Source organism: Gossypium hirsutum, chromosome D02 (assembly GCF_007990345.1).
Source record: "Gossypium hirsutum isolate 1008001.06 chromosome D02, Gossypium_hirsutum_v2.1, whole genome shotgun sequence".
NCBI classification, from domain to species: Eukaryota; Viridiplantae; Streptophyta; class Magnoliopsida; order Malvales; family Malvaceae; genus Gossypium; species Gossypium hirsutum.
This window is the reverse complement of record NC_053438.1, coordinates 24,707,096-24,731,452: the sequence shown is the minus strand read 5'-3', so window position 1 is coordinate 24,731,452 and position 24,357 is coordinate 24,707,096. Positions and strand designations below refer to the sequence as shown.

General features: G+C 31.6%; 1 non-coding gene across 1 annotated transcript; it reads left to right on the top strand.

The window, feature by feature from the left end:
• The first annotated feature begins 7,002 nt into the window (after positions 1 to 7,002).
• On the top strand, positions 7,003 to 7,109 carry LOC121215067 (small nucleolar RNA R71). Its single transcript, XR_005910802.1, has one exon. It is a non-coding gene; the product is annotated as a small nucleolar RNA R71 (small nucleolar RNA).
• The last annotated feature ends 17,248 nt before the right edge of the window (positions 7,110 to 24,357 follow it).

Genomic DNA, 24,357 nt, shown 5'->3' with positions numbered 1-24,357 from the left:
TCTTTTTTTCTAAAGCAATTAATAGACCCTTTATTTTTCATATTTTGATTAAATTAATTAGATTTAAACAAAAAAAAACTAATGTGTCCTTCAGTTGTCTATTGCATATACCAAATTATTGATATGGTATTGTTTTGTTTTATATGTCACATCAACAAATAAATATAATACATTTTAAAAAATAAAAATTTATGAAAAATTAAGAAGAATTGTAGAACTTCAAATATATTTTAAAATTTATTTTTAAAAAAATTGATAATTAAGAAAATTACTTAAAAAATAAAAATTTATTAAAAAAAGGTAAGAAATCTTCATCTTGAGTATTTCGAACACCGAAAACGACACTGTTAGCTAATAACAAACTTGTGTAAACTCCGTTTCTATTCTCAATCGTGAGGTGTAACGCATTGTTGCCATCTTTTGCGAGGGCATCAACATTAGCCCCTTGTTCAAAAGAAGCATGAGAACCTCAAAATAGCCACCAATGGTGGCTAAGTGAATCAGACTTCGATTCGATCGCGCTGATCGATTTGAGCTAGCTTTTTGAGGAAAAAAAAGAAAGCTAAAAAGATCAGCTCTTCACCGCATCCAGAAGCTTGGTATGCTTGAACATAATTGGTTTAATCTTTTGAGATTTGATGCTTGATGACTTATCTAATGCGTCCAGTAGGAAGCTTTGCGCAATTGGTTGGCTTAATGTTATTTTTTAAGTCCAACTTGATTTGGCTTCATTTATGTTAGTGATTGATCTAGTTTCCTTTACTTAATTATTTGTTGTATGAGATTGTATGAGCAATTGGTTGTTTAATAAAAATACAAAAAGGGATATTGTTAGAACAATTAAAATAGTTGTTGCAATTGTAAGTTTACAATTTTTATTTATAATCTTATATTATTTTTATTAGTTTGCATACTTGTGCGGTGAACAGACTGGTTGTATGCATCAATTTAAAAATATATAATTATTTTTTATAATGTAGTTTTCTTTAAAAAATAAACTCAAAATTCTTAATATTTTTATTTAAATTAAATATAGGCCCGCTTAACTATAATACAAAATATAGTTATTTTATAATGTTTTAAATACATTTTATATCATTTTTAAGAAATGAAAATAAAACGATTTTGAGAAATATATATGATATGTATCTTAATGGTGTATCTTTTATTCGCAAAAGAAAAAAAGAAGCTTGAATCAATTTGGTGCAAGAAGTAAAAATATAAAACAAATCAATATAAATTAAATTTTGTAGTGTGTAATAATTTTAATATATCTAAAGAGTGTAAATTGACTTTAAAATATAGTAAAGAAATTACTAATATATGAAATAATTTAATTTAAAGAAAAACATGTAATTTAAAATAAATTGAAATACAAAGGGGTGTATTTCTGAAAAGTATAAATTTCTAAAATAATTATTAATTTTTGTTTAAAAAACAGAAAAAAAAAAGTTATAGAAACAATTCTATAAAGGTCTCAAATCTAGTTAACACAAAATTCAAAGTGGAAGGATTAATGATGTAAATTAAAATTGCGAAAGTAGTTTAAAAATTATTGAGAAAAACGAAAAGACTTGACTGCAATTATTCAATTAATGTACAGATATAATTAAAACTAATTAAAAGTTGAAGGGCTTATTCATAAATATGGAATGTGAAGGCCCTTAAAAATCAACATAAATATGATGATGCTTTTATTTAATACTAGTATTAGTTCCCTTCTTACGCAAAGGTTATATATTTACACGATTTCTAATTAAATTGTAAAAACGAATTGTTTTAATTAACAATAAAAAATCACTTTATTTATCAAATTTTGCAACTTCACTTTTTCAATGTCGCGACTCTTAACCTCCAACGTCGTGACCCTGGTCATAGTCCACCTACAGTGATGATGAGTCTCCAAATTCCTCCCACGTACATATTCAGCTTTAATGTCACGATTTCGAGTCTTCAATGCAGCGACATTCTGAACAATCTTCTAATCTATGCGCTCGAGTCGTTTCTTACACCAACTACATTACTTAGAATTTATTAGGAATGATGTTGCTTAATTGGTCAATACATATCTTATAAGGCTTATTTTAATCGACAAAACATAAATAACAAATAAATCATAAAAATATTAAAATAACATTAAAATTCTCGATTAAAATGTCATTAAGTATCGAAAATGACTCAATTTTCCATATTAAATTATGGCAAATCAAATTCTCCCACACTTAAATGTTTGCTTGTCCTCAAGCAAACACACAGACTATAAAAGAACTTGATACAATCGTAAACCAACTAAAATTCTGATTAAGGCAAGTGCACCTATCAATTAATAGTATAGCTAATGTGAGTAAAGATATTGTCCCCACGATGACTAAAAGTACTAGTAATTACCTTTTTTCTATTGTTTAACCGAATAATTGGAACAATTGATTGATAATTAAAATTAACTAAATTAATTAACTATAAACGCGACAAAGAACAAATTAGGAAAATAATTGAGTAAACAACCAATAAGCGAAACAATACCTTGAACAATACCCAAGAAAGAATTCACCTAGATTTCATCTATCATTATCAATCTAAATTACACAATTTCTTTGCTTAGTATCTTGATATGTAGAAATCCCTAAATTATGCTAATATCTCTCTTTAAGAATAAGAGCAACTGACTCTAGGTTGATTAATTGAAATTTCTTTGTAATTAAAACCCTTATTATCGCATTAACTCTATCTATGGATTCCCCTATTAGATTTGACTCTAATCCGGTAGATTTATGTCGTCCTATTTCTAGGATTGCATGCAACTCTACTCAATTTCGCTAAATCTACTCTTAAACAGGCTCATTCCTCCTATGATTTAAGCACATCAAACATTGATCAATAATCTAGAAATATCAAACCAAGAATTAAACACACATAATTGAGAACAATATCTAAGTATTTATTGAGTAAAATAGAAATCAAACGACAGAATTCATCATAGGGTTCATCTTACTAAGTATTTAGAAAATTAGTTCATGTTTGCAAATAAAAATATCCAAAATACAATATAACCACAAGGAACAAAGAAATTGATAATAATCTACAAAGAAAAAAAAAGAATCTTCAATCTTGATGGAAATCTGCTTCAAAATCGGCTTCAATGGTGTTCTTCGAGTTGTTTTCTTGAGTATTCTATGACGACTCACTCCTATCTTCTTATTTTTGTCATATATAGGTCTCAGAATGCTTGAAAAACCTAAAAATCCCGTTTTTCCGCAGGTTTAGAGTGCAAATTGCGAAATCAACATAGCCTGCCACATGGCCATGTGGCAACCTGTGTGGCTCACACGACCATGTGGAAGGGGTTAGCCTGTGTGGCTCCTATAACTCACTCCGATTTTCGCTCGTTTTTCGCTCATTTTTCTCTTAAATGCTTTCCTAAGTACAAAAACATGAATTTAAAGGGTTAGTAGTATAAAATTCACCATTAACATAGAATAATCACCCAAAAACGCATTAAAAATGAGATTAAAACATGTTACTTTTAGCCCCTATCTAATATCCCTACACTTAGGTGTTTGCTTGTCCTCAAGCAAAATCCTCAACCCACATTCAAGTTAGCTTCCATCAATTTATTGCTTTCACTGATAATGTCTTAGGATAATCTAGAGATAATCATGCATTGGAAATTCACAATAAAATGACACTAAATAGCAAAAGCAATTCAAGCAGAGAATTTAAAGCTTTAAAAACATTAGACATCTCCCATATCTAAAAAATTATTTGAAATTCAAACTCAACAAGAAATAACATCCTCACTGAAGATTCACTCAAAGCACTCAAAGTGTTTAAGGTTCAAATAATATGCACTCAACAATCAAACGAGAAACGTTATTACCATATGCTTGCTTGAAAATCAAATCTCCACCACTATAAATGAGATGACACACCAATCAAGAGGTCTTTTCAAGGTTGTAATGGGGCTTAGGTTAAGGGTATGGAAAATGTTAGAAAAATCGATTATAATCGAGAGTCGAGCTAATAAACAACCTTAAAAATAAACAACAATTTAGGGATTTTATCGCATAAGCATATAAACAACCTCTCCACACTTAAGATGTACATTGCCTTCAATGTACAAATAATTATAATCACAGAATAAACACAATATCATAAGAGAGGAGAGAACTGAAACTGCCTTGAATTTGGATGATATCACCAAAATAGTGAAAACTGGAATCGTAGGAGAATATAAATGAAGTACATGTTTCTGAGAAAAATAATAAAAAAATAAAAAACATAAGATAAAGAGATTACAAACTAGAATTTTTTTTTGAAAAAACATAACAAAAAAGTACATAATAAAATAAAATAAAAGATATAAATCCAGAAAATAAAAAATAAATAAAGCAAATAAAAATAAATATATATGAATACAAAAAATAAAAATAAAAAATAAAAAAGGGCTTTGGGTAAGGAGGAACAAAGGAATAAAAATACAAAAGAAAAAAAAAGCTTTAAAGAGGAAAAAATAGAAAGTCATGTATGCCACACGGTAGTGTAGAATCACCCAGACCGTGTGTGATAAAATAATAGGTAAAAATAAGCTCATTATCCACACGACCTAGAACACGCTCGTGTATGACACACGACTGTGTGCGATGCTCGTTTGCTTATCTATGCCTGTGTGTAAGTCCGTGTAGGCCATGCAGTCTACCACACCTCCGTGTGACAGACAGTGTGTCTCACACGGTAATGTCTCTAGCCCGTGTAACTCTCTATGCCCCTGTGGGTTAGATTACAATTGAAAAAGATCAGCTCCAGTATGCACATGGCCTGAGACACGTTTGTGTGTCCAGGCCATGTGAATCACCCCAGATCGTGTAAACCTTTTTTTTTTAATTTTTTGAGTTTTTTTTATTTTTTTAAAATAACTTGAAATTAAAATGAATAAATAAGTAAAATAAAAACAATCGGGTTGCCTCTCGAGAAGCGTTTATTTAGAGTCTAAGCTCGACTTCTCAGTTCAAGCTAATGGTTAAGGTGGATCTAGGAGCCGAAGCGAAGCTGCTCCCTCTCGCTATCAGTATTACCACCAAAATAAAGTTTGAGACGAAGACTGTTTACCTTGAATGTGCCGTATTCAGGATGTGTTACCTTAATGGTTCCATATGGAAATATGTTTCTTGACTTAAGCTCTAAAGAGAACATTCATGTATCTGATTTGTCTAGCAGCACTTTGTCCCCAACTTTGAATTGGTTCGTCCTCTTTACATGCACACTATGGCATTGCTTAGTTATTTCTTTTACCATCCTTGGGTTCTCGTTAGCCTTTGTTCACCATTTATATAATTCATCGAGCTGCACCATTCGCTCTCCACTCGTCCTTTGATTTTTATTACCTTAAGATGGATACTATTCAAACACGTATTCATTAGTAAATTCCTGTAAAGAATGTAGAGCCACATGATTACTAACATTAATAGAATAACGAGTATCATCTCACTCCTTAGGAACTCTAACAAAATCACGTGCTTGAAGAGTAACCTTTCCATCACCTACACTCAGCACAAGTTCACCGCTACCCACATCAATAACAGTTCTGGCAATGGCTAAAAAAGATCGACCTAAGATCATGGGTACCTCAATATCCTCATCTATGTCCAATATAACAAAATCAATAGGGAATATAGATTTATCGACTTTAACAAGTACATCTTCAATAATACCTCTAGGATACCTAATTGATCTGTTAGATAAATTGAATATTCATCCTAGTAGGTTTTGGTTTTTCGAGACCAAGTTGTTTGAACGTTTTATAAGGAAAAATATTTATACTAGCCCCCAAATTAGCCAAAGATATTTCAAAATTTAAAATACCAATAAGATAAGGAATAGTAAAACTCTCTAGATCTTTAAGCTTGTTGGATAGTTTGTTTTGGAGAATGACTGAGCAATCCTCATTGAGCTCCATAGTTGATAAGTCGTCTAACTTATTTTTATTTGTTAACAGCTCCTTTAAAAATTTTGCATACTTTAGCATCTACAAAAAGGGCTTCAACAAAAGGTAAGTTAATATGTAATTTTTTCAAAAGTTTAAGAAATTTACCATATTGTTCTTTTATGTAGTCTTACTTTAATGTTGCCAAATAAGGAATTCGTGGTTTGTATTCTTTAACCACTAGCTTATGCTCTTTCTTAATTTCCTCAACCCCATCATTTTTCTCAATAGCTTCTAAATTTACCTTATTTTCAGGCTCGACTAACCCTTCCACGCTTCAAACAGTGATTGAGTGAACTGACTCCTTTGGGTTGGTTTCAGTGTTACTAGGTAAACTACCTTGCTGTCTCGCTGAAACCAATTTAGCAAGTTGTTCAATCTGATTTTCAAGCCATTGAATCAATGCTTGTTGATTTTTTAGAGTTGTCTCAATGTTTTGAAATCGAGTTTCTGATACCGAAATAAATTTAGCTAACATCTCATTAATGTTCAATTTATTTTCTTGCTGATAAGGTTACTGAAAACCCAGAGGGGTTTGTGACCTTTGATTACCTTGACCACCCTAAGAGAAATTTGGATGATTCCTCCATCCTAGATTATAGTTATTGGTTTAGGGGTTATTTTGAGGTTTGAAAATTTTCCCCATAAAGTTGATTTGCTCATGCTTCATGTTAGAACTGAAAGGTAAACATTCTAGATTGATCATCCCCACTCTAGTTGCATCACATTGCCTTAATGGATTCATCGTGTTATTGCAACTCAAACCATCAATCATTTTACTCAGTGCTTCCACCTGAATTTCCAATTTAGCAACTGCATATATATTAAAAACACTAGTTGCTTTAATCGGTTTTGTTGTCATGACTTGCCAGTGATAGTTATTTAGTGCCATCTCCTCAATAAACTATTGAGATGCCTCAAGTGTCTTATTATTCAATGTTCCTCCAGTTGCTGCATCAGTTAGCTGCCTAGTCGAGGGATTTAAACTGTTGTAAAAGGTTTGAACTCGTAACCATAAAGGTAACACATGATGAGAGCACCTTCTCTAAAGATCCTTAAATCTCTCACATGCATCATATAATGTATCCAAATCAATTTGAGCAAAATAAGGTGTTTCGTTTCTCAACTTAACTATTTTAGCCGGTGGAAAGTACTTCAGTAGAAACTTTTTAGTCAATTGATCCCAAGTCATGATAGAACTTCGTGGAAGTGAATTCAACCACTATGTTGCCTTGCTCCTCAAAGAGAATGGAAACAACTATAAGTGTATGGCATCATCAAAAACACCATTAATCTTGAATGTGTCACAAATCTCTAGAAAGTTAACCAAATTAGCATTCAAATCTTCATCTTGCAATCAATCAAACTGAACATATTGTTGTACCATTTGAATTATGTTCGGCTTCAGCTCAAAATTGTTTGCAGCAATAGTCGGTCTAATAATACTCGATTCAGCTCCAATCAAAGTAGGCTTAGCATAATCAAACATAGTACAATGAGCAGGAGCTGCAGTAGGCTGCTGATTATTAGGATTATCATCCATCTCCACAATAAAATCCTTTACCTCTTGGTCGTCTATTAAAAACTGTTGACGTTGCTTTCCTTCTCTAAACCCTCTGCGATTTTTGTGACTAGTTTTTTCAATCTCATTGTTAAAAATTAACGGTTCTGATGGGTTTCCTCTAGTCATAAACCAAAAGAACCTATCAGAATCAAACAAACAAAAAATTAGAATGTAAAAAATAAATTAAAAACAAAAATATAAAAATTAAAATAAAATATGGTTAAATTAATAGAAATAAAGTTCCCCTAATATTTTAGTCCAGGCAACGATGCCAAAAACTTGATGCAGTCATAAACCAACTAAAAATCTGACTAAGGCAAGTGCACCTATCAATTAATAGTATAGCTACGGTAAGCAAAGATATCGTTCCCACGAGGACTAAAACTATTAGTAATTACCATCTTTCTATTATTTAACCGAATAATTGGAGTGATTGATTGATAAATAAAATTAACTAAATTAATTAATTACGAACGTGACAAAGAACAAATTAGCAAAATAACCGAGTAAACAACTAAGAAGCGAAACAATACCCATGACAATACCCAAGAAAGAATTCACCTAGATTTCATTTGTCATTATCAATCTAAATTACGCAATTTCTTCGCTTAGTATATTGATCCGTAGAAATCCCTCAATTATGCTAATATCTCTCTTCAAGAATAAAAGAATCTGACTCTAGGTCGATTAATTGAAATTTCTTTGTAATTAAAACCCTTATTATCACATTAACTCGATCTATAGATTCCCTTATTAGATTTGAATCTAATTTGGTAGATTTATGTCATCCTATTTCTAGGATTGCATTCAACTCCACTCAATTTCGCTAGATCTACTCTTAAACAGGGTCTATTCTTCCTCTCATTTAAGCACATCAAACATGGATCAATAATTTAGAAATATTAAACGAAGAATTAAGCATACATAATTCAGAACAAGATCTAAGTATTTATTGCGTAAAATAGAAATCAAATGACATAATTCATCATAAGGTTCATCTCCCTAGGTATTTAGAAAATTAGTTCATACTTGCAAATAAAAACATTCAAAATATAATATAACCTCAAGAAACAAAGAAACTAATAATAATCTACAAAGAAATCAAAAGGGAATATTCAATCATGATGCAAATCTACTTCAGAATCGGTTTCAATGGTGTTCTTCGAGTTGTTTTCTTGAGTATTCTATGACGACTCATTCCTATCTTCTTATTTTTGTTATATATAGGTCTCAGAATGCTCGAAAAACCTAAAAATCACATTTTTCCATAGGTTTAGAGTACAAATCATGAAATCAACATGGCTTGCCATATGGCCATGTGGCAACTCTTGTGTCCAGGCTGTATGGAAGGGGTCAACTCTTGTGGCTCTTGTAACTCGCTCCGATTTTTTATTTTTTCTCATTTTTCACTCCATTTGCTCTCAAATGCTATCTTAAGTATAAAAACATGAATTTAAAGGATTAGAAGCATAAAATTCACCATTAATAGTGAATAATCACCCAAAAACGTATTAAGAATGAGCCTAAAACATGTTACTTTTAGCACCTATCAGAACATGCAACATGATGACCCTTGAGTGTGCTTAGTGAAGAAATTCAATTGAGGATATATACAATACAAACGACTCTTCTATCATGGAACATTGGTATGACACTCAGGGAATTCACAACTTCTACAATAAATAATGAGAGTTCAAAACGACTACAACATGAACAAGTTAACAAGTAATCATACACACAGTTTCTATCTATCATTCAAATCCATCAAAATTCACTGCGCAAATATAGTATTTATACTAGAAGAGCCTAAAACAACATTTCCCATACAAATAACATGATAATCATCCATAAATCTATTTGTTAAGGTCATATAGGACTTCTCGGCTTGTAACGTTCTGAGGTTGAGGATCATTTGGTTGAAAGCTGAGAATAAAAAGGATCCGTTTATCTAAAAAAATAGGTGTGAATTCGGTATAATATTTATAGCTATAAATATCACAAACCGGGTTGATTTTCAAAATATTTATTTTCCAATGTGCAAGAAAACTATTTTCGAACCAGATTTTTTCAAGCAATTAGACCATATGAAATTGTTGAAAGAATGTGTCCGATTGCTTACCATTTGACTTTGCCATCAAAGTTGCAAAATATTTATAATGTGTTTCATGTGTCAACACTTTAGAGGTATCGTTACGATCCTTCTCAAGTGATACCCTTAGAAGCGGTAGAAGTGCAACTTGATTTGAGCTTGAGAAGTGAAGGAGTTAAGGAAAAAACGTGTGCCATTAGTGAAAGTCTTATGGCGAAGGCATAGCATCGAAAAGGCTACTTGGGAGCTAGAAGAGTTGAATTGATCGCTATATCCCCACATATTTTTAGGTAAATTTCAAGGACAAAATTGTTAAAGAAGAGAAGACTTGTAACAACTCGCTTTTAGTTGAGGTAAAAAAATGCGATTTCGAAACCCAATTCTGTAAATCAAGTCTGTGAAATTATGAATAGAAGAATTTATGTATTTAGCATGAAAATATTCAAGAAATTAAATAGAGAAAATTATTAATTTTAGTTCAGGGATTGAATTGCAAAAGTGCAATAGCTATTGAATTTTAAGTTAAAAAATGCTTAAGGATTTAATAAGTAATTAAACTAAGGACCTTAGAAAAAATTAACTATTATTAAAGTATATTAATAGGATGAGATGATGACATCCATTCATCTTGACCAGTTTGTTTAATTATAACTAATCTTATATCATTAAATCATTAAAGTTGATTAATTAAGCCTAAGCAAACTAATAATCTTAGTATAAATAGTAAGTGATAGTGGATGAAATAAAAGCTATCATCATCTTCTTTCTTTGGTCATCCAATTGAAGAAGAAAAGGGAAGGAAACTTTAGGTTTTCTTTAACCATTGTCATCCACAATTAATTAAGGTACTCAAGCAATTTTTTTGAAACTTTTATAGATTTGTGATCTAATCAGTTTGATTAAGTTAGCTCATGCATTAGATTTCTTAATTTGATAAGTTTATACAAATTGCCATTGATGGAAGTTGATAAATTAAGCTTGTAACTTAGATTTTACTAGCATTATATTAGAATATAGTGAAATTAGCTTAGATTTAAAGGTTTAGTTGATTTTGACATTAAGGACTAAATTGAATAAATTGAAAGTTGTTAAGAAATTATGCTATAGATTAAAAGAACAAGGTCCCAAATGAAATAATATGAAATTTTATTTTGATTCGATGTTAAAAAAATATGAACATTTCAGATATAAAGAATAAAATGAATAAAATGTAAACTATGTTTAATTGTTGTGTTTTCATGCATATTTTGGTGAAACTCTATAATCGAATTATCATATGTAGCTAAAGATGACGCTGGGTTGTCTCAAGATAAAAGAAAGACGAGGGTCGTAGACAAGTAGCTATCCCAGTTTATGCTTTCATGATTTTTGGTTCAATACACATATAGGCTATTAAGTATTGACAAATGTCATGTATGATATTGTCTCATGATTAGTATGTTTATGTAACACCCCTTATACGGTCCAGTCATCGAACTCGAGCTATGGAGTGCTACAGTTAAAGCCGGAACTTAACACATTCAATTTATATCGATTATTTAAAATAAATATGAAATTTCTTCATAATAACACAATTAACATTGAAATTAAAAATGAATAATACAATTATAATCAATTCAATGGATAATCACCAAACATAATTTTAGTCGAGCCTTTTACTATCTTATGTATGCTTTAATATCAACCTAGAATTTAACTAGAAGTAATTTGCAATATTTCCAAAATTACAGATCAATTATATCATAAACAAATCTTTCAAATGATCAATTATGTCATAAACATTCAAATATTATGGTATACAATTAAATTCAAGTCTTTATCAAATATTATGGTATAAGGACATGTGAATGTAGTTTTTTCTTGGTTAGTAGAAGCTATGGCAATCTTGTTATACCCTGAATAACCATCCAAAAAGTAATAAAAAGCTTTTCCCACTGATCTACCTAACATTTGATCGATGAATGGAAAAGGAAAATGGTCCTTCTAGGTTGCTTTGTTGAGATTTTAGTAGTCCATGCAAACTCTACATCCTGTGATAGTACGAGTTGGAATGAGTTCATTGTTGTCATTTCAAACCACAGTAACACCCCTTTCTTGGGTACACATTGAACAAGACTTACCTACGAACTATCAAAATTAAGATAGATTATTCTAGCATCAAGCCATTTGATAATCTCATTTTTAATGACTTCTTTCATAATGGGTTTCAATCTTCTCTGTTGCTCGATAGAACTGCATTGGCAATCCTCCAATAAAATCTTATTCATGTAGATGGCTGGACTGATTCCCTTGATATTAGCGATTGTCCACTCCAGTGCCTTCTTAGATTTCTTCAAAACTTCTAATAATTGAGCCTCTTTATCAAATGTTAATTCTTCAGAGATAACTACTAGCAACGTGCTATTGTCTCCCAAGTAGGTATACTTCAAATGTAATGGGAAAGGCTTCAACTCTAAAGTAGGAAGGTCCTCTATAGAAGGTCGATGAGGTTTAAAAGAATGCTTTGATAAATTTAAAGATTCAAAAATCCTCTTTGCTCCATTTTCAAGTTGTTTAGCCTCGATCAATTCATTAAGTTCTTCAATCAGTTCCACTTTATTCAACTGAACTAAGTCTGTTATCATCAGAATTGTTGTAACAAAATTCTGCCAATTCTTCCTTCGCTGTTGTGTCAATAATCCTAATGGCATGACAATTTTCATCTAGATCTACACACTTCATGGCATCAAAAACATTAAAGGTTATCTGCTGGTCATTAACTCTCATTGTTAATTCACCTTTCTGTACATCAATTAATGTTCTACTAGTGTCTAGAAAAGGTCTTCCAAGAATAATTGGTACCTCTTTATCAGCTTCACATTCCAGAATAATAAAATCTACCAAAAAATAAATTTTTCAACTCTTACCAACACATCTTCAATTTTACCTCCCAGATGTGCATAAGAATGATCAGCTAGCTACAGCGTGACAATTATAGGTCTCGCCTTTCCAATTTCCAATTTCTTGAAAATAGACATAGGCATTAAATTTATACTTGCAGCTAAATCACATAATGTCTTACCTACATAATGATTTCTAATTGAGAAAGGAATAGTAAAACTCTCTGGGTCCTTTAATTTTGGTGAAAATTTGTTCATCAACATTGTTGTGCACCTTTCAGCTAGAGCAACAGTTTCAAATTTCTCTAGTCTGTGCTTCTTTGACAATATGTCCTTCCTGAACTTTACATAATTAGAAATTTGCTCCAATGCTTCCACCAATGGTATGTTGATATGAAGTTGCTTCAGGACATCTAATAATTTTTTTGAATTGAAAATCTTGCTTAGACTTCTAAAATCACTGAGGAAAAGGTGGAGGTGGCCTTCATTCAACTTGTTGAGGTTGTTTTGCCGTGGCATTTTTATTGGCAACACAAGCTGATTTTGCTTCAACATTTTTTTTTTTGCTCTTCTTAATTGTAGATTTCTCCACTATTGGTTCTGAATTCACCTTATGTGTGAAATCTTAGCTATCTTCTTCAATAGTGGCATCATTAATAACTCCAGCTAGTTGAGTATCACTTCTAAGTGTAATAGCCTTGCAATGTTTTTCCATTGAGATCTTGAATTTTCAGTATCACTCGGTAATGCTCCTTGCGATCTTGAGCTTAATGCATTGGCATTTGTCCTACTTGGTTTTCTAAAGCCCTTAAAGATGCAGCTTGAATCTGTATTACAACATCATTTTTGGCTACGTATTCCTTCAATAGAGCTTCCATAGATGATGATGATGAAATTTTCTGAACATTTTGCCTTGGCATAGGTTGATTGTCAAACAACATTACTGGAATTTCCCACTCATTGATTACTCTAACTGAAATTAGGATGTTGTTTCCATCCTAGATTGTATGTATAGGAATATGGGTTATTATTTCGATTGAAATTTCCCATGTAACATACTGAAGTTGGGTTCAATGGGTATTCATCAAAAACATGATCTTCCCTACAATAAACACATGTCAACTTTGGTGCTTTCATTTCCTACACTACAGCTAGTCTCTTCAATGTTTTAATCATATTAATTAATGATGATACCTGAGCTGTTAATGAAGTGATCAGATCAAGCTTTATAGCTCCAGCAACTCTTCTGCCAGTACCCACTCTTTTAGTTGGATATTTATAATTATTGTTAGCTATCATTTCCAAAATTTCATATGCCCCATTATACGATTTATCTAGCAAAGTCTCATTTGTAGATGTATCAACTACCATCCGTGTATGTGTGTTTAGTCTATTATAAAATAACTCTATTTACGTCCAATGTTAGAAACCATGCATCAGGCATTTTCTAACCAATTCCTTGAATTACTTCCAAGCTTTATACAATGTATCATCTTCAGATTACCGAAAAGATGTAATATCGTTCCTCAATTTGGCATTCATGTTTGAAGGATTGTATCGCAACAAAAACCTTTAACAAAGTTCATTCCAAGATGCCACTGTTCCTGACGGCAAAATATTCAACCATGCTCTGGCACGATCTCACATTGAATAAGGAAATAACTTGAGTCTCAGGGCATATTCAGGAACACCCTGTTGCCTGAATGAATCACAGACCTCCAAAAAGTGTCTTCAATGCAACTGCGGATCTTCAGTAGGTAATCCACTGGACTGTCCTACTGTTTGTAGCATTTGAAACATCACTGGTTTCAACTTAAAATGCTGAGCTTGAATATATGGCTTGACAATCCCTGGATTCAAATCATCCATGATTGGTACTACATGTTCTCTGATGGATCTGTCGCTATCATCTATCACATGAGGAATATCAACATCCCTACCGTTCGGATATAATGGATCTTCTCTACTTGGATCATTTCCAATCCTTTCCATCTTTCGCAATTCTTTTCTCCTTCTCAAGGTTTTCTCAATTTCAGGATCAAAATAATATTCTTCGTTCTCAAGAATACCTCTACTCATAAACTAGAAAAAAAACCTAAAAAAGAATAAAAAACAACTAAGTAAGCTTAAACTAACAAAATTAAATAGATAACAACGAACAATAATTCATAGATTTTTGCTAATCCCCGACAACGACGCCAAAAACTCGTCACGTGTGAATATATAATGCAAATGTGTAAGAATACACTTCGACTCAAGTAATAAAGTGATTAGTGATTTCATTTCCACAAGGATCGGAATAAGTAAAAAGATGGTTGAGTTATCACTATAAACTATACTAATTAGGCTTACGGTAAAGTAACAAAATAATGAGTTGAAGTGAAGTATTAATGTCTGAAATAAAAAAAATCAAATAATGAATAAAATATTGTGGCAATTCTACGAGAAAAAGTTGAGAGAATTGATGTTACTGAATGGGAAGGTTGGAATTACTTGTATTATATCTTAATAACATAATAATGTCATGGCAAAATCCTGACCAAATTACTATTTAGAGAATAACTATTGTATTCTGCTTCTTTCAAGAGCTAGAATTAAAGCTATCATTCTCAATCTTTTTACTTCTATAAGTCTCAAGAACAATACCTAACAATATTCTTTCTTACTCTGTACATATCACAACTCTATGTCTAGAGTGTTACGAGTATTCGCTCAAGTACTCACTCGTATCATTCGATTACAAGCCAACTTATTTAACCTTTTCAGAATTAAATCAAGTCTAAGGATATACCACGTATTCATCTATGTCTAAAGTTTGCATGCATATATTTAAAATAATCTAAACCGAATAAAATAGTAGATCTACTCAAAATATCACCATGAACATAAATGTATCAAGATAGATCCAATAATTCCAACTCAAATGAAATTAGCTCATGGGTTGGGATTTAAAATCCAAAATTAGAATAACATTCAACATCATCATTAACAGTTTAGAAATTACAGAAATTAATCAACAGAATAAAGGTAGAACTGTGGGAAGCTTTCGCCAGTCCAGCTTTCACTTTAACGCTGCTGAATCGTGCAAGACCCAAGGTTAATTGCTCGTTCCTTTCCTTGTGTCTCTACTCTCCTCATAAGCTGCTACCCTCACATTCTCTCTGGAATTTCTCATGAGTTTTCTGGAGAGAAATCTGCTCTCCCAATTCCCTCAAAAATCCTCATGTAAAATCCCCGTCCAAAATCTTCTTTACTTTTCTTTCTTTTCTCTTTCCTCTTTTGTAGGGTAGGTCCCCCTCTCTCATCACACTTTTCTCCCTCCCTTTCAAATGGATTTATCTGGTATACATCTAGCTAGTTGAGAGTGATGAGGACTGAGTGTTGCGTCAGCTTTTTCCTAGAATTGCTATGACATTTGTGTTGGCAATCCATCCAACCTTTTGCTATGGAAATATTTCATTTCCTTCATTCTCTTCTTCGTTCTTCTCCTTTTTTTCATCCTTCTTGCACTTGCTGCATACAACAACCAATTCCCTTATTCCCAATAGTAAAAGTAACATGAAATGACATTTAAGGTTCAATCCAAGCGTTATTATGCAATGTTCTAAAATAACCTAAAAATGCATATATATCTACTTAAGTACAAGTATTAAATCAAGCTTAGAGGTTCAAAATATAACTCTTTTAAGAGTTATCAGAAGCTTTATTCAATAGAGGACAAATTCTTCCTAGTTTTATTTATATTTTCTTGTCATCTGCATTGTCTTCTTTGATTGTTCCGAAGAAGAGAACGTTAATGAATGCTTTGCATGGGGTGGTAAATGTGAGACTCGAGTTTGGAAAGTAGAGAATCTAGTAAGCTAGTAAACTCCTACCTCTGTCTATAACCGTAAATTAAAGGAAAGATAAGTAAGAATTCCTGAAAAGCTCTTGTAAGGTACTGGATTTTGGATTTTTTAAGTTAAATACATTCGATTTTGTCTAAATTGTTTGGTAAATGTGGGTCCACAATTCATTGTTGTCTAAATTTATATTTAAAATAAGTTCAAAATGAGGATTTTGTAACTCAATTTAATTGTGAAACTTGGTACCTGGACCAGGTGGTAGGGTCGTGTAAAGGATGTTACAGTCACATTGACCATTTGGTTTTGGTACTTGGCAGGTTTGGGCCAATGATGTAAAAATTTGGGGAAATTGCCTTCGTAGTCGCGACATCCCCCTGTTGGTGTACCTTTTTCTAACAGTTTATACGATTACTATTTTCATATTTCATGCTCCATTCATGTAGATCATGCATGTCAAGTTTGGAATAAATTAATTATTTTTACTATTTGTTTTATGTAAAAAACTTTCAACTATTAAATGTATATTAATATAGACAATATTTTAGATTAATATGATAGAGATATCGAATCGATTCAAAATTTTAAATGCATGGCAGGTACAAATATATTAATAAGTTCAACAGTTGGATTATTAAAATATTAATCGTATAAAAAGTTATAGAAGGGTGTAAAACAACTTAAGTTTTACACAAAGATAAGTGGATCCCTCCCCTAAATAGAATAATAATTAATAAATAAATGATAAAGTTTTCCTTTTATTTAAAATTTATTTAATAAATATTTTTTGATAAAATGTATTGAACTACTCATAACCCCTCTCTAACCCTTAAATAGGAGGATAAATATATTTTAACACACTTGAATCCCCGTCCTCCTATATTGACAATAAAACTTACAGAGTTAATTTAATTTTCATTAAACTTTGGAAAGTAAGTGGGTGTTTTTCAAATCATAGGAGGTGCATAGATTTTTTTTAACAAATCTCGATTATTATTTTACAATTTGCATATATTGCATCAAATCATTTAAATGTCATAGACTAGACGTCACATGACAACATCTAAGTGACTTGTAAATGTTAATCTGAATATCCATCCTGGCCTCAAATAGTAGAAACAAGTTCAATTGTTAATCTTTTTGTTTTGTTTTAAGATGATTGGGTATAGACAAAGAAAAAATATTTTCATCATGGAATTGAGCATAGTAATCTCAACTCATGTGTTGTGATGGACTATGGACCATTTACAAATATATATCCTTTGTATGTTGTCTATATTACCAAAATGAATTTGTTGTGAAGTGTTCTTAATTATTCAAAAGCTTTGAAATCTTTTAGTTTGCATTTTTGTTGAAAATTAAGATTTGAAAATTTGTATGTTGTCTATATTACAGTTTTGTCTTTTGTCATTGGGATCTGACTCCCTTTATTTGATGATTTGGATCCTTCATCTAGGATTCAACAAATAAACTTGTTGAAACATGCACTTTCATTCCAAAAGTTATGCTTCTTCACCATAGACATACATGTCTATTCATAAAATGGGGTTTCTAACACCCCATAATACACATCCATTTCATACAATAATTAATTTTGAAAAATCACATTTAATTCTCTTCAAGATTTTTTTCTTCTTCCATTCTCTTTTGGTTCTTGGTTCATGTGTGTTCAAAACAAATTTGAATTGTGATCATGGATTAATTCAAATAACACATTGAGAGATAAAATTTAGGAAAATATTATGTTTGATCTCGAAGAATTTATGCCAAACATTCTTTAAATGTCTTGTCACGTCTCAAAACCCAGTCTAGTAGTTTTGAGTTAGTATGATCGGCTCATTAAATTGAGGGTTTGAGTTAGATACCAGAAATTAGGGCCGTAAGTGAGTAATTAAAGTATTAAAGTAACGTAGTTGGGTTTTTATTTTATTAACTAGCTTAAAACAAAATTTAATTTTGAGGTCTAATATTAAATAAATAAAAATTCTAATTGAGTAAGGACCTAACTGAAAAAGGTGAGAAATAAGGAGTGACCAAAAGGACAAATTGTCCAATTTTTGAAATTAGTCTCCTACAATGAGAACACCCACTGTTTATCCCTTCTTCTCAAAAACCCCCCAAATCATTCAAAATTTTTCCAAAACCAAAAATTAGAGATTTCTTTCAAAATTAATTTATTTCTTCAAATTTATTAACCTCCCAAACATCAAACTAACCCCCAATTTCAAACAAAAATCGCATTTTCTTCCCCAAATTCGTCATTATTCTTCTTGAGTTCAAATCCCGAATTAGAGTTGTAGATCTTCGTTTTCATCAAATTAAGGTAATATTCTTACTTTTTAGGGTTAAACAAAGAGTGTTGTAGATCTTCGTTTTCATCAAATTAAGGTAATATTCTTACTTTTTAGGGTTAAACAAAGAGTGTTGTTAATTCAATTTGAGTTTTAAACGATTATATGAAGATTTATTTAAATTTGATGTTTTTAAAGCAAGCTTGGATTAAAAAATGGCAAATCTCAAAATCTTGAGTAAACCTATGATTTCAAAGTAATTTTTTATTCATTCTAACCTAATTAGAAGGTATTTCACTTTAATTTGATAGTTCATAATCGAATTTTTAAGAATCAAGCATTTTCCCCTTTTACATGTTCTTGAAAGCTTGAATTTTTTTAGAAACTTTAGAACCATTAATTTAGGTGAAATTAATGGTTTAGATATGAAATTAAATGATATTTAAGATGTTTGAAATCAAAATTGAGGATTTAAAACAATATTAGAATGTCAAAACTTCAATTTTGGCAAAACTAGCTAGTTTTCGGTAGTGAGAAAGGAGAGGTTTGAATTGTGTTTTCCTTGTTTTTTGGTTGTGTTCAAGATTTTTTTTGATGATTTTGGAACATGTTTTTTATGTGTATAAAGTTTCAGATCAATCAGGAGCCACTATGAGCAAGTCTAAAAGCAAAGAAAGCTTGTTCGAACTTTCAGCTAGTAAATGAAAGCGTGATCAGTGAGCGTTAGGAGTTGTTGCTGGTATGCATGATTCATATTATTAATTGGGATCTTAGGATGTGCTTAAACCCCTATCTTAAGTTCCAAGAGTAAGCCTTTTTTGTACTTTTTTCCTTGTTGTTAAATTATACCTAAGTAAGATGAGTTGTGATATGTGATGCTATTGCAGTAGGTAATATATGATATGACATGAATATGATATATGATATATTGGTTGTAATGCACACATATGTGGTCTGATATATGATGACTCATGAGCATTATTATGGCACTTAAAGTGTAATTAAATGTGAATATGATAATATGCATTGTATATGAGTTTGTGATGTGAATTAATGAATATGAACAAAGATTATGTGCATTAAAACAGTAATTAAATATGTGTAATTCTTGATATTATGGCCTTGTAGTCTCTTGAAACCGTTGGATATAGTTGACATGTCATAGGATTGTGAGTACTTACCTTTGTGTCTTGTGTTTTGGGCATTGAGTCCTTGGGACAAGTTAGAGAGATAAGGGAATGTCGAGCTAAGTTCCATTTATCGGGACATGTTGGTGTGTTGGACAGTGTTTAGCTTAATGCTACACTTATGGGACATGTTAGACTCACTGAGCCATTGGTGTGATGGAGATCCGTTTATCCAATGTTTGGTGATAGAGTCCACTTTTATGTTTCATAATCTCAAGATGCCAAATTATCATTAATTGATTTTTATATGAGATATGTTGTGTGTAAATGCATGTGAGTAAATAAGCTAGACATGTGAGATAATGAAGCATGAATATGTTATTTTGACGTGATGAAAATATGGTTGTGAATCTACGTTAGTATGCTCTTGCTTAACTTATGTTGTTGTGTATGCTTTGTGGTAATTTTGAACATTCACTGAGCTAATTTAAGCTCAAACACTCCACACTAAAATTTTGCAGATAAATAGCACTTTCGGTGCAAGTGGAGCGGCAAAGAAAGTGATTTAAGCAAGGCATAACTTTTGAGTAGGTGGATTTGCGATTCTTTTGAATATACTGAATAAAGGCAATGTGGGTTATAGTTTATAGTTACAATTATTATTATCATTATTTTGGGATTACGCTTATGAACTGTTAATATGGTTTTTGGACTTTGGATGTGGAAAATTTTGATACTTAAGATTGATATTAGTAATGCATTCTATAGTTGCTTAACAAATATGTGTTAATATGGCATGTAGAATGGTTAAAAGATGATAGCATGCTTGGTTTAATTTGGCATTATTTGTATGTTGAGTAGGAATATGTTTTGAGCATGAAAAATGTTTTAACTTGTGAAATTTTAGCATTCTGGGTAAAAGTATCAATACGTGTTAATATGGCATGTAGCATGGTTAAAAGATGATAGTATGCTTGGTTAAAATAGATATTATTTGTATGTTGAGTAGGAATATGTTTTGAGCATGAAAAAAGTTTTAACTTGTGAAATTTTAGCATTCTAGGTAAAAGTATCGATACTCACACTGGATTTCAAAAATTTTCAAAAGGGTCATTATTTCTCAAATAATTCTATTTCTAATATTTATTTAAATGTTTAATTAATCATGATTACATCTCTAAATGTTGATAGTGGTAGTCATTGCTCTTATTTGAATCTGTGTATGCATGTGTATAAGTTCTGATAGTTGTTGTAGCAACCTGTAACTCGGGTCCAACGACCGAACCTTGTGATGGGTGATACATTTGGTAGTATAAGAGCCTAGGTTTTATAACACTCAGACCTAAGTTGTCAATATTCTGGACTAGGGTAACGTAACCCTTGGACCTAGATTTTCATAGTACCTAGATTACTTGGCTTGAATATCTCTATTTGAAATTATTGTGAAATTACTTATTTTTGGGGATAGGATTGGTGACTTCCTCTGGACGTACTAATGTCTTGAGGAAAAATACTACACAAAATATATGAAATAAAGCAGTGTTTGCAAGTATACGGGTCAGGTTGTAATATAGTTACAAAGAAATAGGTAAGTACTCCGAGGATCGTACTCAAGGGAGGCGAGTACTAAATTAGTCCTAACCTAAACACAAATAGATCTAATTAGTACTTTAAATAAATTTATTACAAATGAACTAAAGGAAGATTTTTGGGGGGGTTATAAATAAAGGAACAAAATAGCAGAAATAAAAAGAACTTCAGAAAACTAATTTATAAACTTTATCAAATCTAGCTATAAGTGATTAGCTTGCTTTGGTGGTCATAATTAATTTCTATTTTGGGTTTCTATTCAATCAAATAGTTCTTAACCTAGCAGGATCTCTCAACCTTTCACTAAACTAATGAGTCAGTAAGAACTATTCATTTCTCGACCTGACAGTCCAAACCAATTTGGGGATAAGGTGTTCACGGATAAGCCATGCCAATTTTAGGTTAATTCCCAACTAAATGATTTCCTAGGGTCGTCAAGCCTAGGTTTTAAGTTCTTCCTCTCTCAAACAGTTCATCCGTTAAGAAAACCCTACATAGTAATCAGTTAGTCACACCTCCACTCCCTAATCCCCCATAAGAGGATTAGTTCCTCATGGATCTCATAAACACAATAAATTTGACAAATAATATATACATAAAGAATAAATCAAGAGTAAGGTTTAGAGAATCCTAAATTGTATTAATTGATGTAAGCACAAAATCCACAAGATTTGGATCGAATCTACAAATTAGCTTCTCCGAATAACATGAATAACAATAACTGAAATAAACCTAAACCTTAAAAAAGGAAAAACTGAAAACTAAAGGTACAAAGAAAAATTAGAATATTAAAAGTCATCATTAAAAAGTGGTTTAAGAGCCTATTTATAGAGTTAGGGTTGTCATCATCCTCAAACCTAGGTCAACTAACACTCTTGTGTTTAACTTTTGATTGTGCGGACCAAAACGCCCCTTGCTCATAAATATTTTTCGTATGATGTTAATGTTGCGACACCCTAGTGCCCCTTGCTCAAGCTCAGGGTAGCTTTAGGGGTGTGTCGCGACATCCCATGGCTATGTCGCGACACCAAAGGCAATTATGGCAATCCTTACATTCTGCTCCCTATATTGCAACCTCAAATTCCCTATGTTGCAACACAGCGACCATTATTGAGTTCATATTCCCTTGTATGGTCTCCTGCACACTCACTAAATATGTTAGTTTGCCTTTAAGCCTCATTCGGCCCGTAAGGTCAATAAAAGACTCAAAATACACTTTTTATTAAATGTAAACTAAACTATAACAACTCGACTAAAACATAATAAAAGTACTTGTATTCAAGCTCTTTTAGTGCAAAAACTAGTTTCATTTGACGGAAATCTGCTTCGAAATCAGCTTCAATGGTGTTTCTCGAGTTGTTTTCATGAATATTCTATGACATCGCTCTCCTATCTTCTTATTTTTGTCATATATACATCTCAGAATGCCCGAAAGACCTAAAAATCATGTTTTCCCGCAATTCAGAGTGCCAATTCGCGAAATCGAATACATTCGTTATACAAATGTTATTTAATTGATACCAATTCGCGGTCAAATCTCGACCTACCACATGACTATTTGGTAGCCCTTATGGCTCACACAACTGTGTGGAAGGGGTCAACTCATGTGGCTCTTGTAGCTTGCTCTGATTTTCCGATTTTCACTCATTTTTTGCTCCTAAATGCTCGTGTAAGTATAAAAACATGAATTTAAAGGATTAGGAGCATAAAATTCACAATTTACATCAAATAATCACCCAAAAACTCATTAAGAATGAGGTTAAAATATGTTGCTTTTAGCACTTATCAGGGACTCAATTAGATTAGTAATTATTTTCTGTAATTAATTTAATATTAATTTCTCCAATCTGCAATCCCTTGGATACGATCCTCGAAACACTTCCAAGTGTTTCGTTGTAACTAAACTATATTACAATTTGACTCGTACACTTACGAACACCACTGATTTAATTTATATATATTTGGTGTGATATTTAACTATAAACGATAACACGTTTATAGGCAGACAAGTTGTTGTCATCGTTACTGGGGATTGGGATGGTTAAATTTTTATTAGATTGATTACTGTAAAATAATATTAATCGAAAGATGAACGATCTAGATAGTGTTCTAACTTTTTTTAATTTATTTTATTTTATTTTTAGTATTTGAAAAAAATTAAATTTTTGAATTTTTGTAGTTAAGTAAATATTTTTATTTTTAATATTTTTAATTTCCTTGTTGGTTATCAAATTTAATTATGAATCTTGATTTTTATAGGTCAGCATGCGAACACTACAAATTGAGTTGGTTGTACAGAGATTCAAAAAACTAATGGAGTGGAGATTATAAAGATAAGAATTTTGAGTGTTCGGACGAACTCTAACCTAAGCCAAACAAGTATACATCTGAGAGGGGTGGAGATCCAACAAATCAGTGAAGTTATGATTGCAGGATTGGAGACTACAATTGTTCATCCAAACTCCCTTCTAGGTCGAATCTATATAAGTCATTCTCTGCGATCTTAAATTCGTAGAAATTTTAAAATGGGTGGACCAATTGGCAAAATCTTGCCAAAAGTAAATAGAAGTAGAGATTCCATTAAAAGAGATACTTAAACAACATTTAGGAACATCTGAATAGCTAACCAAAACCCCTCACAATTTGTATAATGATACGTCTGAATAAGAAAGCCGTAAACGAGAACTTCAAGGTAAATTGAAGAAATTGAATCAATTAATCGAAGTCTTTCGGCAAAAGTCTCAAGCAAGTACACCATTAGAAGAGGTCGTACATGACGTCTTCAATTTTGATTCGAAAGACCAATGTATCATCGACAACAAATTGGAATTAAATCATGAAAATCAACAAGATTTTGGATTCAAAAACGATATTGAATTGAATAGGACCGAGGAAATCTCTGATCCAACTAATATAGATGTAGATGTAGATTTAGAGGTGAGGAGCTACAACCGATTATAAATGAAAGTGTAGACGAGCTAGTACACTTACTAGC